Raw genomic sequence first — 17,442 nt, 5'->3', positions numbered from 1 at the left:
TAGCCCAAAACGCCTTGCCTAGCCACACCCCCACGGGTTTTCAGCAGTAATTAATATTAAGCAATAAGTGTAAACTTGACTTAGTTAAAGCAACTTACCAGGCTTGGTAAATCTTGTGCCAGCCACCGCGGTCACACAAGAAACCCAAATTAACTTTATACGGCGTAAAGAGTGGTTTTTCATTATCACTTCAACTAAGACTGAAATGTAACCAAGCTGTTATAAGCACAAGATGCATCCAATACTCCCATAGAAATGATCTTAGCTTCATGATCAACAAAACTCCACGAAAGCCAGGACACAAACTGGGATTAGATACCCCACTATGCCTGGCCCTAAATCCCGATGCTTTCACCACTTAAGCATCCGCCTGAGAACTACGAGCACAAACGCTTAAAACTCTAAGGACTTGGTGGTGCTCCAAACCCACCTAGAGGAACCTGTTCTATAACCGATAGCCCACGATACACCCAACCATCCCTTGCCAAATCAACCTATATACCGCCGTCGTCAGCCCACCCCTAAACTGAGGGTTTAACAGTGGGCACAACAGCAACATCCCACTAATAAGACAGGTCAAGGTATAGCTCATGAGATGGTAGAAATGGGCTACATTTTCTAGCATAGAATACCTCAGGACAAGGAGTGTGAAATCACTCCTAAAAGGCGGATTTAGCAGTAAAGCAGGATAATAATGCCTCCTTTAAGCTGGCTCTGAAGCACGTACATACCGCCCGTCACCCTCCTCACAAGCTATGATTAATTTTATTTATAATAAACCCCTAAGCTAGAGATGAGGCAAGTCGTAACAAGGGAAGTGTACCGGAAGGTGCACTTAGTCTACCAAGACGTAGCTATAACTAAAGCATTCAGCTTACACCTGAAAGATATCTGTTCCATATCAGATCGCCTTGAAGCCTAACTCTAGCTCTTCTACCAGATTACATAGAAACTAAGTTAATACTACCCATTAAATCAAAACATTCTCTCACTCAACCTAGTATAGGCCATAGAAAGGTAAACTCAAGACGCAATAGAGATCATGTACCGTAAGGGAAGAATGAAAGAGTAATGACAAACCAAGCAATAAATAGCAAAGACCAACCCTTGTACCTTTTGCATCATGATTTAGCGAGAACTACCAAAGCAAAACGCCAATTTAAGCTTGCTTCCCCGAAACCCAAGCGAGCTACTTACGAGCAGCTATCTACTGAGCAAACCCGTCTCTGTTGCAAAAGAGTGGGAAGACTCGTTAGTAGTGGTGAAAAGTCAATCGAGCTGGGTGATAGCTGGTTGCCTATGAAATGAATCTTAGTTCCCTCTTAATTCACCTCCCAGGACTACACTCAACCCACATGAAGCGAATTAAGGGCTATTTAAAGGAGGTACAGCTCCTTTAAAAAAGAATACACTCTCCCCTAGCGGATAAATTTAATTACAGCTTAATTGTGGGCCTTCAAGCAGCCACCATTAAAGAATGCGTCAAAGCTCCTCACCTAAAAAAATCTAAACTTCCTCATGACTCCCTCTTCCCCAATAGACCAACTTATATTAAATAAGAGAATTTATGCTAAAATAAGTAACTAGGGATCCCCTCTATGACGCAAGCTTACATTACAACATTATTAACAATCCACAGGATATTTTTTAACCTTAACAAGACCTTATACCCAAAACTCTGTTAACCCACCTATGGAGCGCCCCCAAAGACGATTAAAATCTGTAAAAGGAACTAGGCAAATCCAAGGCCCGACTGTTTACCAAAAACATAGCCTTTAGCAAACCAAGTATTAAAGGTGAAGCCTGCCCAGTGACAATTCGTTCAACGGCCGCGGTATCCTAACCGTGCAAAGGTAGCGCAATCAATTGTCCCATAAATCGGGACTTGTATGAATGGCTTAACGAGGTCTTAGCTGTCTCCTACAGATAATCAGTGAAATTGATCTTCCCGTGCAAAAGCAGGAATAACCCCATAAGACAAGAAGACCCTGTGGAACTTTAAAATCTGCTACCACTCCCATAAACAATACTCACCCACAGGGCCTACTCCCTCGGGATTTTGCTGGTGTGCATTTTTGGGTTGGGGCGACCTTGGAGACAAACTTAACCTCCAAATATCAGACAATCCATCTTAACCAAGAACTACCCATCAACGTGCTAATAGTAACCAGACCCAATATAATTGATTAATGAACCTAGCTACCCCAGGGATAACAGCGCAATCTCCTTCAAGAGCCCACATCGACAAGGAGGTTTACGACCTCGATGTTGGATCAGGACATCCTAGTGGTGCAACCGCTACCAAGGGTTCGTTTGTTCAACGATTAACAGTCCTACGTGATCTGAGTTCAGACCGGAGTAATCCAGGTCGGTTTCTATCTATGTTCCAACTCCTTCTAGTACGAAAGGATCGAAGAAGTAAGGCCTATGCCACAAACACGCCTTCGCACCCAGTAATGAACCCAACTAAATTACTAAGAGCTCCACCATAACCCCCTCCTAGAAAAGGACCGCTAGCGTGGCAGAGCTTGGCAAATGCAGAAGGCTTAAGCCCTTTACCCAGAGGTTCAAATCCTCTCCCTAGCTCCAACACAAACCACATGACAATTCACTTAACCCTCACTTACTTTATTATATCAATATCCTATGCTCTCTCCATCCTCATCGCCGTAGCATTTCTTACCCTAGTTGAACGTAAGATTCTAAGTTATATGCAAGCCCGAAAAGGGCCTAATATTGTAGGACCATTTGGTCTCTTACAACCTATAGCAGATGGAGTAAAACTATTCATTAAAGAACCAATTCGTCCATCAACTTCATCCCCTTACTTATTTATATCTACTCCTATCTTAGCCCTTCTCCTAGCAATTACAATCTGAACACCACTTCCCCTACCCTTTCCCCTTACTGACCTAAACCTTGGCATACTCTTCCTTCTAGCTCTATCTAGCTTGGCAGTCTACTCAATTCTATGATCAGGGTGAGCCTCTAACTCAAAATATGCCTTAATCGGCGCCCTCCGAGCAGTCGCACAAACTATCTCTTACGAAGTTACCCTAGCCATTATTCTCCTATCCGTAATTATCCTTACTGGTAACTACACCCTCAATACCCTAGCTACAACTCAAGAACCTCTCTACCTCATTTTCTCCTCCTGGCCCTTAGCAATAATATGATACATCTCCACTCTTGCCGAAACAAACCGCGCTCCATTTGACCTGACAGAAGGAGAATCTGAACTAGTCTCAGGGTTCAAGGTAGAATATGCTGCAGGGCCATTCACCTTGTTTTTTCTTGCCGAATATGCTAATATTATACTAATAAATGCACTCACAACCATTCTATTCCTAAACCCCAGCTCACTTAATCTCCCTCAAGAACTCATTCCCCCTACTTTAGCTACAAAAACCCTCCTCCTTTCCGCAGGATTCTTATGAATCCGTGCCTCTTACCCTCGATTCCGATATGATCAACTCATACATTTGCTTTGAAAAAACTTCTTACCCCTAACATATGCCTATGGCATACCAGCCTTCCTATCTCCTATGCACGCCTACCCCCTACCTAAGACACTCAAGGAAATGTGCCTGAATCCAAAAGGGTTACTATGATAAAGTAAACATAGAGGTATACCAATCCTCTCATTTCCTAATTTTAGAAAAGTAGGAATCGAACCTACACTAAAGGAATCAAAATCCTCTATACTCCCTCTATATTATTTTCTAGTAAGGTCAGCTAATTAAGCTATCGGGCCCATACCCCGAAAATGATGGTTTAACTCTACCTTAAACCCCAAACCGTAAACCCTAAAACCTAAACCCTAACCCTTGCTAACCTTAACCCTAACCCTAACCCTAACATCTCATAGCAGAGGGAGGGAGGGGCCTGATTCCTCATCAGATATATCAACAGTCAAAAACCTGTAAGCTCAGCTCTTGCCTTTTCAGGGCTTCACACCGTCAACACTGGAGGGAGGGAGGGGCCCGACTGCTCATCAGAGGTATCATGCAAGTCAAAAACCTGAAAAGTCTCCTAGAATGCATAAATCATTAACCATTTCAGTCTCTGACAATTGGTCCACACAATAACTGCAAGCTATGCCCAAAACCTGTTCCCTAACCTTAGAAGAGAGACTGCAACCCTCGAGATGTTGGAGGCTCGAGGCATGGTCCGTGACACTAATCATGGCTATAACTCATAACTTCTTGGAGTATGGGGACTTCCCTCCTTCATCCCCGGCAGATCAAGGCCACCACTTCAACTGACAGATATGGAAGCATCGCTGGACCCCACGGGCGGTGACTATATACATCTGTCCACTCTCAGCTTTTCTTTCTCTTACTCTCCCTTGCTCTTATCCTGCCTTTCTCTCCCCTATGCATTTTCTTCCCCCCCCCCAAAGGTTATCTCTGTGTCACATTGTGGTATGACAGCACCCAAACTGCTAGCATGCCTGTTGATACAGAATTGTTAAAATAAACCTTGCCAGTATATGTTTTCAGACACCGATTATTTAGTGTCGTTTCACTTTAATCCACCCCAAGGGAATTATTAATAAAAACCTGAGTTACCCCCTCTCCCCTTTTCCTGGGGCGGGTTGTAACACCAATCAGCACTGACTCCGCCCAGTAGGCAGAGCCAGTGATGCAGAACAATCAACACGGACTCCACCTCTTGACTCCACCCAGTGCTCTATAGAAGCAGAGTACATACCGGACGGCGGTGGGTACTCTGCCAGACACGCAACAGAACAGCAACAGCAAAAGCAGAGACCCAAGAGAAAAACCAAAAGATTCTGACAGCGGTGGGCACTGAATCGGGCTTATAGCCCGAGAGGGGTTTACTGGGCACCACTGCGTTCCTGGAATGGGGTAAACCCGCGATAGATCGCGCATTGAGACAGATTCTGACTAACCTTAACCCTAACCCCAACCCTAACCCCGAACCCTAACCCTAACCCTAACCCTAACCCTAAACCCTAAACCCAACCCTAACCCTTACCCTAACCCTAACCCTTACCCTAACCCTAACCCTAACCCTAGTAGCTTGCAGTCTCTTTTATAAAGTTAAGGTTAGGGAACTGGTTTTGTGCATAGCTTGCAGTCTCTTTTTTAAGGTTAAGGTTAGGGAATAGGGTTTGCACATAGCTTGCATTCGCTTTTTTAGGATTAGGGTCAGGGAATCGGGTTTGCGCATAGCTTACAGTCTCTTTTTTAAGGTTAGGGTTAGGTAACAGGGTTTGCGCATAGTTTGCAGTCTCTTTTTTAAGGTTAGGGTTAGGGAAGAGGGTTTGCGCATAACTTGCAGTCTCGTTTTTAGGGTTAGGGTTAGGGAAAAGGGTTTGCGCATAGCTTGCATTCTCACTTTTAAGGTTAGGGTTAGGGAAAAAGGTTTGCGTATAGCTTGCAGTATCTTGGTTAGGGTTAGGGTTAGGGAACAGGGTTTGCGCATAGCTTCCAGTCTCTCTTTTAATGTTGGGGTTAGGGGACAGTGCTCTATAGGAGTACAAACGGGACGGCGGTGGGTATTCTGCCAGACACGCAACAGAACAGCAACAGCAAAAGCAGAGACCCAAGAGAAAAAGCAAAAGATTCTGACAGCGGTGGGCAATGAATCGGGCTTATAGCCTGAGAGGGGCTTATTGGGCACCGCTGTGTGTCCAGAATGGGCTAAAACCGCGATTGTTAGATCGTGCATTGAGACAAATTCTTCCTAACCCTAACCCTTACCCATACCCCTACCCCTACCCCTAACCCTAACCCTAACAGTAACCCTGTCTTTTGCTAACCCTAAACCTAACCCTAACCCTAACCCTAACTTTTGCTAACTCTAACTCTAACCCTAAATTTCCTAACCCTAACCCTAACCCTTTCTATCCCTAACCCTAAATCAAAACCTAACACTAACCCTAACCGTAACCCTAACCCTAACCCAAACCCTAACCTTAAACCCTAACCCTAACCCTAACCCTAACCCTAACCTTAAACCCTAACCCTAACCCTAACACTAAACCCTAAACCAAAAGGAAACTTCCTTTGCTATGCCTACTGGGCGGAGTCAGTGCTGATTGGTGTTACAACCCGCCCCAGGAAAAGGGGAGAGGGGGTAACTCAGGTTTTTATTAATAATTCCCTTGGGGTGGATTAAAGTGAAATGACACTAAATAATCGGTGTCTGAAAACATATACTGACAAGGTTTATTTTAACAATTCTGTATCAACAGGCATGCTAGCAGTTTGGGAGTTGGGCTATCAGTTGGGAGGCATGGCTGAAAATAGGAAACAACAGCCCTAAGTCCCAGGAAAGAAAGCCTGGAAGCTTTGGCTTTGTGGTGCAGTTGGTGGGCCACACTGGGCACTCCATGGGCAGGCAGCAAGAGTTTTCTGGATCTGGGAGTCAATCTGGGGGCCTCGGAGTGTTTGAGGGGAAGTTGGGAGTGTCCTGTGGGACCAGGATGGGATTTGAGGGCTCCTGGAGGGGCTGGGATGGGTGTATACTGCGGGCATCATCTAGTATTGATGGGGGTAATCAGTGAGCTGACTGTTTCATAATCATCCAAATTTTAACATACAATATGATTATTAGAATAAAAAGCAAAAAGGTAATATCAACAAAACAGTAACAGGGTGAAGCTCTTGGTTGAAGACTGGTTTCTTCTTTTTCTCCAGTGATTTTAATTCTTTTTCGTCTGGGTTTTAATCCCATCTTTGGCATTTTGCTGCCAACATTTTGTCCCCATATCCATTGGAAATTGTATTAACTGTTGATGAGAACAAAGTGGAATCCCAAGGTATGTGATATATTGATAGGATTTCACTGGTTGGCTTTTAATTTGTCCAGGTTTATCGCCATAATGCTTCTGCTCTTTAACCACATCAGTTGAACTTCAAATTCTCCTTGTTTCTTTCTCTGCTGAGACTTAGAATCAGGGTTCTCTGTGGTTTCCCAAGTCTCAATGCCAGGGTAAGACACTGGTTTATGAAGTTGCCTGACCAAACCAGGAGCCTGTTTTTTTAGCAAGTTTTCTCTCTGCACTCTGGCGCAACAAGACTTTGAAGGTGGTCAACCTCAGTTCGAAGCAGCTCATTTTTAGCAACAAGTTTATCCGATTTTTCTCCTGTTTCCCTCTCAAAGGCTAACGATGACTTCAGCACCACATTTTCTGATTTCAAAACAGTAGATTCAACATCAGAAATCCATTCATGACTTCCCTGTCAGCACTCCATCCAAATGTCTGTGCTCTCACTTTGACCTGAGAGAAACCTCAGGCAGGTGGAAAAGGGCAGATAAAGAAAAAACAGATGGGTCCAGCAGAAGTGATGCTACTTCTGTCAAAAGCAGAGCAGAGACCGAAAGCACTTTAGGAAGTTGCTTACAGAAGCACTTGTACATTCCAAGTTACAGCTCAGGAGTCTCAGTGACTTGTCCAACATGAGAGTTTCTTTTCCATTTCTCAACCCCAGATTCCTCAGGAGTAGGAAACTGGAAACACTGACAGAGAAAAGCTCCATTCCTTCCTAATAATTGTGCTTTGTCCTTCCCATTTGACAGTGCTCTTGGAAATGCGCTGCTGTGATCTGGATCTGGGAGCAGCCCTGACCTCCCAGAGCACTCATCCAATGGCAGGAAGACCCCAGCTGGCTCCTGCTGGGGTTCTTGCCACCACGACCCAGTATGGGTCAATGGAATGGGGAGCAGGGTGGTGGGACCAGTAAGGACCAGTTAAGGCGCTTGGGGGCACTTCAGCATCTCCATCAAGGTCAGACCAGTACAGAGCAGCATAGACCAGTATAGATCGGTATAGACCAGTATAGACCAGTATAGACCAGTAAAAAACCAGTACGGACCAGTATGGAGCAGTATGGACCAGTACAGGTCACTAGAACAGTGAGCAGGGTGGTGGGACCAGTAAGGACCAGTTAAGGGGGTTGGGGGCACTTCAACATCTCCATCAAGGTCAGACCAGTACAGACCGGTACAAACCAGTATAGACCAGTATGGACTGCTATAGACCTGTATAGACCAGTATAAACCAGTACAGACCGGTACGGGTCATTGGAATGGGGAATGGGGCAGTGGGACCAGTAAGGACCAGTTAAGGGGGTTGGGGGCACTTCAGCATCTCTGTCAACGTCAGACCAGTACAGACCAGTATAGACCAGTATAGATTAGTATAAACCAGTATGGACCAGTATAGACCAATATAAACCAGTACGGGTCACTCGAACATGGAATGGGGTGGTGGGACCAGTAAGGACCAGTTAAGGGGGTTGGGAGCACTTCAGCATCTCCATCAAGGTCAGACCAGTACAGACCAGTATAAACCAGGATAGACCAGTATAAACCAGTATGGACCAGTACGGGTCACTGGAACGCGGAATGGGGTGGTGGGACCAGTTAGGACCCGTTAAGGCAGAACTCAGTTGGGACTTAGTGGTTTGGGGGTGGGCGTGTCCCTTCTTTAGGTGGGCGTGGTCTCTCCCTGGTGGGCGTGTCCCATCCCAAGGTGGCCATAGCCTCTGCAAGTGGGCGTGTCTTTTGCATCCTCTCCCCCTCCCGGAACTGGGAGCTCAACTGGGACTTACTGGGTTTTGGGTGGGTGTGTCCCCTCCCAATGATGGACCCACTTTCAGCCCCTCCCCCCACCTTTAAGGGCCCCCCCAAAGCCCCTCACCCCCCTTCCTGCACCTTCCCATCCCTCAGGGTCCCTCCTGTCCCTCCCCCACCCTCAGGGTCCCTTCCTTCCCCTCCCCCCAGTGAACCTACTACCCCTCCCCCACTCTCAGGAGCCCTCCCTGCCCCTCCCCCACCTTCAGGGGCCCTCAGGACCCCTCCCCCAACCTCAGAGACTCTCCTGCCCCTCCCCCACCCTCGGGGAACTTCCTACCCTTCCCCCACCCTCAGGGACCCTCAGGGCCCCTCCTTCACTTTCGGGGTCCCTCCCTGCCCCTCCCCAACCCTCAGGACCCTCCTGCCCCTCCCCCCACCTCGGGGTCCCTCCTGCCCCTCCCCCACCCTCAGGGACGGTCCTGCCCTTCCCCCACCCTCAGGGAACCTCCTGCCCTTCCCCCATGCTCAAGGACCATCCTGCTCCATCCCCACCCTCAGTGTTCCCTCCTTCCCCTCCCCCCCCCACTGGGGCCGTTACTGGTCCCTTACTGGTCTGTACTGGGAAGGGAGAGAGGAGGGGCCGCCCCCTCGAGGCCCCTCCCCCCCAGTGACATCACCGGGTCCCAAAAATAGCCCCGGGGGCCCAAACTGGAGGGGGGACCTGGAGCCGCTCCCAGTGTGACCAGTTCAGGTACTGGGAGGGACTGGGAGGGAACTGGGAGGGACTGGGAGGGACTGGGAGGGGGCAGGGCTTCCCCCCCTCCCCCCCCTCTGTGTCCTTGGGGTGACCTTGGGGAGGGAGGGGGATGGGCCGCTCCCAGTGGCTCCCAGTAGCTCCCAGTAACCCCAGTAATGCCTCCGGTATCTCCAGCGACCCCCCCAGTAACCCCAGTGACCCCCCCAGTAGCTCCTAGTAGCTCCCAGTAACCCCAGTGTCTATCCCAGTAGCTGCCTGTAACTCCCAGTAATCCTAGTGTCCATCCCAGTAACTCCCAGTAACCCCAGTGTCCACCCCAGTAGCTCCCAGTAACTCCCAGTAAGCCTCCCAGTAGTTCCCAGTAACCCCAGTGACCCCCCCAGTAGCTCCCAGTAACCCCAGTGTCCATCCCAGTAACCCCAGTGACCCCCCCAGTAGCTCCCAGTAACTCCAGTGTCCATCCCAGTAACCCCAGTGACCCCCCCAGTAGCTTCCAGTAGCTCCCAGTAACTCCCAGTGTCCCCCCCAGTGCCTCCCAGTATGTCCCAGTTTAACCCAGTTCCCCCCGCCGTGGACCCTGAGCTGGGTGGGGGAGGGGCGGGCTCACATTTCCATGGCAACATCCCTTTCCCTCTGGCCCAGTTTCTCCCAGTTCCTCCCAGTTTAACCCAGTTTTTCCACATTTTTCCCCATTTTTCCACATTTCCCCCCATTTTCCCCATTTTTCCCAGATTTTCCCCCATTTTTCCACATTTTCCTGAATTTTTCCCCATTTACCCCCCATTTTCCAGATTTTTCCCAATTTTCCTACATTTTCCCAGATTTTTTCCCATTTTCCCAGATTTTTCCCCATTTTGTCCAGATTTTCCTAGATTTCCCCCCCATTTTCCCAGATTTTTCCCCATTTTTTCCTCATTTTTCCCACATTTTCACACATTTTCACACATTTTTCTCCAGATTTTCCCAGATTTTTTTTCCCATTTTTTCCACATTTTCCCCGATTTTTTTCTCACATTTTTCCCAGATTTCCCCAGATTTCTTCCCCCATTTTCCTGGATTTTTCCCAGAATTTCCCATATTTTCCCCATTTTTCCAAAATTTTTTTTATCTTTCCCCATTTTTCCCCATTTCCTGGATTTTCTCCCATTTTTTCCACATTTTCCCAGATTTTTCCTCATTTTTCCCAGATTTTCCCAGATTTTCCCCCATTTTTCCCAGATTTTCCCAAGATTTTTTCCCATTTTTTAAAATCTTTCCCCATTTTTCCCCATTTTCTGGGATTTTTTCCCATTTTTCTCCATTTCCCCCCATTTTCCCAGATTTCCCCCCCATTTTTCCCACATTTTCACACATTTTTCCCCATTTTCCCCCTTTTGTCCTCATTTTTCCATATTTTCTCATATTTTTCCCCATTTTCCCCAGAATTCCCCACATTTTCCCCCATTTTTCCCCATTTCCCCGGATTTTTCTCACATTTTCCCCAGAATTTTCCGCAATTTCCCCATTTTCCCACATTTTCCCAGATTTTTCACCATTTTCCTGATTTTCCCCCCATTTTTCCCACATTTTCACAGATTTTTCTCCAGATTTCCCCCACATTTTTCCCCCATTTCCCCACATTTTCTTGGATTTTTGGGTCCAAAGTTTTCCAGATTTCTCCAGTGGGAAAAAATGGGGGGAAAAAAACAGGACTTTTGGGGAAAATGGGGAAAAATTGGGGAAAAAAGTGGGAAATTCGGTGAACACGAATGAAAAATTGGGGAAAATGGGGGAAAATTTGAGAAAAAAGTGGGAAATTTGGGGAAAATTGATAAAAATGGGGAAAAATGGGGGGAAATTTAGGAAAACTGGGGGAAAATCTGGGAAAATGTGGAAAAACGGGGGAAATTTTGGGGAAAAAGTCAGAAATTTTGGGAAATGGGGGATTTTGAGGGGAAATGGAGGGAAAACTGGGAAAAAAGTAAGAAATTTGGGGAAAATGGGTGAAAAATCAGGAAAAATGGGGGATAATTGGGAAAAATTAGAGGAAATTTAGGAAAAAATTGGGAAAAAATGGCGGAATTTGGGGAAAATGGGGAAATTTGGGAAAAATGGGGTGAATTGAGAAAAAAATGGGGGAATTTGGGTAAAATTGGATGAAAAATTGGGGAAAGTTGGGAAAAATGGGGGGAAATTTGGGGAAAATGGGAAAAAATGGGGGAAATTTGGGAACAATGGAAGGAATTTGGAAAAAAATGGAGGAAAATTGAGAAAAATGGGGAAATTTGGAAAAAATGGGGGAAATGGGGGGAAAATTGGGGAAAGAGTGGGAAATTTGGGAGAAATGGATGAAAAACTGGGAAAAATGAGGGGAAATTTGGGAAAAACTTGGGTGTCCCCACCAGGTTAGGCCCCACCATGGCCCCGATAGCCCCGGGATCAGGTGAGACCCCTACCCCATGCCCTGACCCCTCCCCCTCCCCGAGGTCACTGCCCTGAACTCCCGAGTCCAGGCTGTCACCCCTCCCCCACCCCATGGCCCCTCCCACACTTTATGGCCCCTTCCCCATTCTGTGGCCCCTACCCCATGCTGTAGCCCCTACCCCACTCTGTGACCCCTCTCCCACTTCATGGCCCCTCCCCCACTCTCTGACCCCTCCCCCACTCTATGGCCCCTCATCCACTTTATGGCCCCTCCCCCACTCTCAGACCCTTCCCCCACTTTATGGCCCCTCCCCCACTCTGTGGCTCCTCCCCCACTCTGTGACCCCTCCCCCATTCTGGGACCCCTCTCCCACTCTGGGGCCCCTCCCCCACTTTACAGCCTCTCCCCCATTCTGTGACCCCTCCCCCACCAACAGCTTCTCCCTGCAGAGAGAACAGCCAACACACTATTTCACTTCTCACTTTAACAAAGCTCTTTTCTCCTTCAAGCCCCTCAAAGGCGCCAAGGCCACATAGGAGGCCACACACAAACAGTACTCCTCTTCCCACTTGACTACACCTTCTCCCTCACTGTTCTACAGGGAACACCAGGAATCTGCTCGCAGAGGCCTCTCGTTTCCCATCAGTAGCTCAGCACAAGGAGTTAAAGGAGCTCAAGCCTTAGGCCACAAGAGCTGACAGCGAGGAAACTTTGGGAGCAAACTAATGCTGCTAACACGGACCCAGCTGAATCCAGCACACAATCACAGAATCCAAGAGTCCTTCAGCTTGGAAAAGACCTCCAAGCTCACTGAGTCTTGTGCAGCCCCTCCCCGACCGCCTGCAGGGACTGGATGATGCTTTGCACAAGCACCAAAAGGAATGTTGTGAAAGCCATGGCCTGCAGGAGGACACAGAGAAGGGCTTGGTTGGGGCTGGGAAGGAGGGAGCTGGCGCTGGGGGAGTGGGGATGGAGCCTCAGGGATGTGGCGCAGCAAGGACAGGGGCCCAGGCAGCTGGCAGGCGGCAAGGCCGCACCTCCTGCCCCAGCAGCAGCACCGGGCCCTGCCCAAGGCGCTCCTGCCAGGGGATGGGCCCTGCAGGCAGGGGCAGAACCCACTCCCTGGGGCGGCCTTGCTGCCCTGGCCCTCGTCCGGCCCAGCCTCTCCCTGTGTGCGTGCTCCCCACAGCACAGGCTGCACTGGGCAGCATCCCCTGATGGGCCCTGCAGAGCTGCCCACGGGGACACTTCCCTTTTATGTCACAGGTGCCACAGCCTGTCCCAGCCAACCCTGCCCATTGTCCCCACCCCGGCTCAGTGACTCACAGTGGCCCCTGGCAACCAAAGAACCAAAGCCCCACACCCCCAGAGTGCAGCCCTACCCATCTGCAAGGGGCCCCCAAAGGGTTCCCTGCGCAAAGCAGCCCCTCCAAACCCTTGTCAGATAGAAAACTGGGGGACGTGACCCTTGGATGCTTTTAGTACAGAGATACAAGCTTTTCTTGAATAATGGAGGGGGTCACTTTTTAATTATTAATATTTACAGTTATCCATTTGGGGACAGGATGTCCTACAGGCTAATGTGCTGTCACATTTGGAGTGAAAAGTACTTTTCAAAGAAACCCAGGGTTCATGGGTGATGCAGAGGAAGCTGCCAAGTCACCCAATGTGAAGCTCAGCACTGCTTTGCACCAGCACTGCCCTTTCACACACATCTTTGGCAAAGACAAAGATGTCAGGGTTTAGTTTCTAAATCAGTAACACTTGACAAGACCTCTTTAGGAACTGACAACAAGAGAACTTAGGAGCAGCTTAGGGTTGGCAAGTGTAGGAGCCAAGAAGAGAAGGGCAGATGGGTATGTCATGAACACTGACAGCTCATGAACACTGAACCTTGGTCGTGGAGCCGACCAAGGACAGCCAGACACAAAAGACATCACCTGCTGGACTTGGCCCAAACACCAGCCCCCTCCTCTCCCTTCTCAACCACTCAACCACAGCCTGCACACACCCACACCTGCCAGGGCCAACTGGCTGTTTCTCTTCTCTTTTCTGCCTGGGGGCGAAGGAAGAAGGACAGCGAGGGCATTTGCCTTCGGGCCAGAGGGAAGGGGAAGGAGATTCCCCCCAAATCCATCCCTGGCAGGATGGGGGCTGGAGGAGGCATTGGGGGACCCCCAAGAATATTTTCGAGGGGAAGAAAGGATGGGGGCACCCACAGGGGGTTGGGGGGGGGAGGGACCCAGGAATCTCGTGGTGGGACACTGGGGAGTTCCCAGTAGTTTCTTGGGGGGGTGGACCCCCAGCAGTCCGGGGTGGAAAAATGGACGGAGGAATCCGCCGCAAAGGGTGGGTGACACCCAAAAGACTCTAGGAGGGGGTCGGGAAGGACCCCGGAGTCCTGAAGAGTGTTTGGGGGTCCCCAGGAGGGAGTCTGGGGGTCTGAGGTGGTCCCAGGAGATTTTCAAGGGTTAAGGGGATGCACAGGAGATTTGGGGGACGAGGGGGAAAGGCGGAGGGTCCCCAGGAGTCTTGGGGGGGATCTGGGCGGCTCCTGAGAGTCTTGGGGGAGATTCGGAGGGGTCACCAGGAGCCCCCGGACCCCCTGAACTCACCCCACACCACCATGACCTCGTTGGGGCCGCACGTGAAAAACAGCGCGGCGGGGGGAGACCCTGGGGCCGGGATCGATCGGGACCAATCGGGTTCAATCCCGATCCTCCCCTCCCCCACCATCACCGCCCCGCTCCCGGCAGCCCCCGCGGAAGTTTCGACGTTCTATTGGGTGACTCACCGGCACAAGGACAGGGGCCCAGCAGAATTTGGCAATGACGTCATTCCAGCAGAGCCGTTCTATTGGCTGCGACCCACGAGGGAGCCCCAAAACCTGTTCATGGCTTGGGGGGGAAGGACAGCCGGCATGGTCGGGAGCAGGGGTGCAGAGGGTGTTCAAGTGCCCAGGAAAGGGGCAAAAAACTTTCCCCTCTCCCTCCCAGTGCCCCCTCAGCCCATCCCAGTGTCTCCCTTCTCCCCCAGTGCCCCCTCAGCCCATCCCGGTCTCTTCCCTGCTCTCCCAGTGCCCCCGTCCATCGAGGTCCCAGCCCGGCCCTGCCCCCTGCTCTGCTCCGGCCTGGATTTCTCCCCTGCAGGGGCAGCTGAGGTGGCTCCAGGGCGGGCGGGAGCTTTCGGGGCAGGGGGTGGCTCCTGACATGCTGCTGGAACCGCCCCTGTCTGGGCGGGCCCGTCAGCCTGGGGCACCTCCTCACCCGAGCCTGGGGGACGGGCCGGCAACTGGGAGGGGCTTTGGGAAGGAATGGGGAGGCTGAGAAGGGGTTGGAGGTCGTGGGGGTAAGTGGGAAGGTGTTTGGGGGAGTTTGGGGGTTTGGGAGGGAGGTTGGGGAGATTGGGGCAGCTGTGAGGGGTTTTGGGGAATCGTCGGGGATGTGGGAAGGAACTGGGAGAGAGTTTGGGGGCATACTCAAGGGGAAGGGGGCAACTAGGAGAGAGTTTGAAAGGTCCTGGGAGGGCTGGAGGTACCTGGGAGGGGTTTGGGGGCATCTTGTGGGTTTTTGTGGGTCTGGGAGGCAGTCTGGGGGCCTCGGAGGGTTTAAGGGGAAGTTGGGAGTGTCCTGTGGGACCGGGATGGGATTTGAGGGTTCCTGGAGGGGCTGGGAGGGCTTTATGCCTTTATACTGCGGGCATTGCCTAGTATTGATGGGGGTAATCCGTGAGTTGACTGTTTCATAATCATCCAAATTTTAACAAGACTTTTAAGGTGGTCAACCTCAGTTTGAAGCAGCTCATTTTTAGCAACAAATTTATCCGATTTTTCTCCTGTTTCCCTCTCAAAGGCTAATGATGACTTCAACACCACATTTTCTGATTTCAAAACAGTAGACTCAACATCAGAAATCCATTCATCACTTCCCTGTCATCACTCCATCCGAATGTCTGTGCACTCACTGTGGCCTGAGAGAAACCTGCCTGTTTGCAGCGCACTGACTGGGCAACTTTTCTTTTTGCAGGTGGAAAAGGGCAGATAAAGAAAAAACAGATGGGTCCAGCAGAAGTGATGCTGCTTCTGTCAAAAGCAGAGCAGAGGCCGAAAGCACTTTAGGAAGTTGCTTACAGAAGCACTTGTGCATTCCAAGTTCCAGCTCAGGAGTCTCAGTGACTTGTCCAACATGGGAGCTCCTTTTCCATTTCTCAACCCCCAGATTCCTCAGGAGTAGGAAACTGAAAACACTGACTCAGAAAAGCTCCATTCCTTCCTAATAATTGTGCTTTGTCCTTCCCATTTGACAGTGCTCTTGGAAATGTGCTGGTGTGATCTGGATCTGGGAGCAGCCCTGACCTCCCACAGCCCTGACCACACACACCTCATCCAACAGCCGGAAGAACCTGTCTGGCTCCTGCTGGGGTTCTCACCACCCACCGACAGCTTCTCCCTGCAGAGGGGTGGGCAACTACCCAGGCAGGATGAGACCTGACCCCAGCAGGCAGCAAAGTCCCTGCCCTGGCACAAAGAACCCCGGAGCACAGGGACCCTGCTCTGCAGGACAGCCCCGGGCATCCCTGGCTGCACCCCCACCTTCCCACCCCGCAGCCATCCCTGGGAGAAGGAGCCCACCTGCGCTGTCCCTCTGACGGTGCTGCAGGGAAGGCCTGCCCTGGAGAACATCCTCCTCCGGTGCAACAGAGAAACTGGGAGAGTCCTGACAGATGTGCAAGGCTGTGGGATGTGGTAGCTTTAGGAGATTCCTCCAGGAACACAAGCGACATTGCCCTGCACCTGTAGACTCACTCTGCAGAGGAGTGTGAAGTTGTGTCCCCAAGTTGTGTCTCAGCTGAACACCTCCCATCTTTCTGCTGCCTTTAACCTCCCTTTGCCTTTCTTCTCTTCTCTCGTGCCTACAGGCAGTGCCCTCGGCCCTGCTGGGCTGTGCAGAGGAGCTGCTTCTGGGCAGAGCTGTCTCTCTGCAGTGCTGCCCGCTTGCCAGGATTTCCCTGTGTGCCAGGAGCCCGGCCCAGCTGAGCAGCACAGCAAGAGCCAAAGGCAGCCCTTTCTCTGCCCCTCTGGGTTCCCCGCAGGTGTCCCTGGGGCTCCAGGGGAACCTGCTGTGGAACAGACTGAAGGAAACAATGATGTTCCCTCTTCTCACCTCTTCAGTGACACTTCTTTGCAGCAGTGACATTTCTCCTCTTAGAAAATTACCAGGGTATGATGATCACCTTTTCTAGTTTCATCATTACACAGGACACCAGGAGGGTGACAGCAAAGGATCTGGTAACTCCCTGGCACAGCGGGGGTTTTCCTGGAGTCACACAGAGAAATGTGTCAGGGCTCTGAGAGGTGTCCAACCCTGAGCTGGACTGATGCACACACGGGGGTGTTCAGAGACACGAGTCCTTCCCTGGCACACACACAGGCAGTTCATTGCAGCAGGGGCAGTGTCTCCCTGGGCTCCTGCTACCACTCCCAGAGCCTGGAGCCACCTCAGCCCTGTAATGCTCCCACCCTGCCCCCTCCTACACTTCAGATGAACATTGGGGTTTTCTAGTCACTGCCCAGACCAGCCCCTCCCTGGTCCCCCCATCTCCCTGCCCCGCCCCAGCCCAGCAGAGCAACACAGTCGTTTCTGGTCCTGCAGCAAGAAAGGGAGGCAATAGAGGACAGGGACAGTGACTGCATGTCTGGACTGCTCAGAAGATCATCAGCTCAGGCGGCAGC

The sequence above is a fragment of the Manacus candei genome, unplaced genomic scaffold (assembly GCF_025592945.1).
Source record: "Manacus candei isolate 608988 ecotype Guabito, Panama unplaced genomic scaffold, ASM2559294v1 h1tg000151l, whole genome shotgun sequence".
NCBI classification, from domain to species: Eukaryota; Metazoa; Chordata; class Aves; order Passeriformes; family Pipridae; genus Manacus; species Manacus candei.
This window is presented reverse-complemented; position numbering follows the sequence as displayed.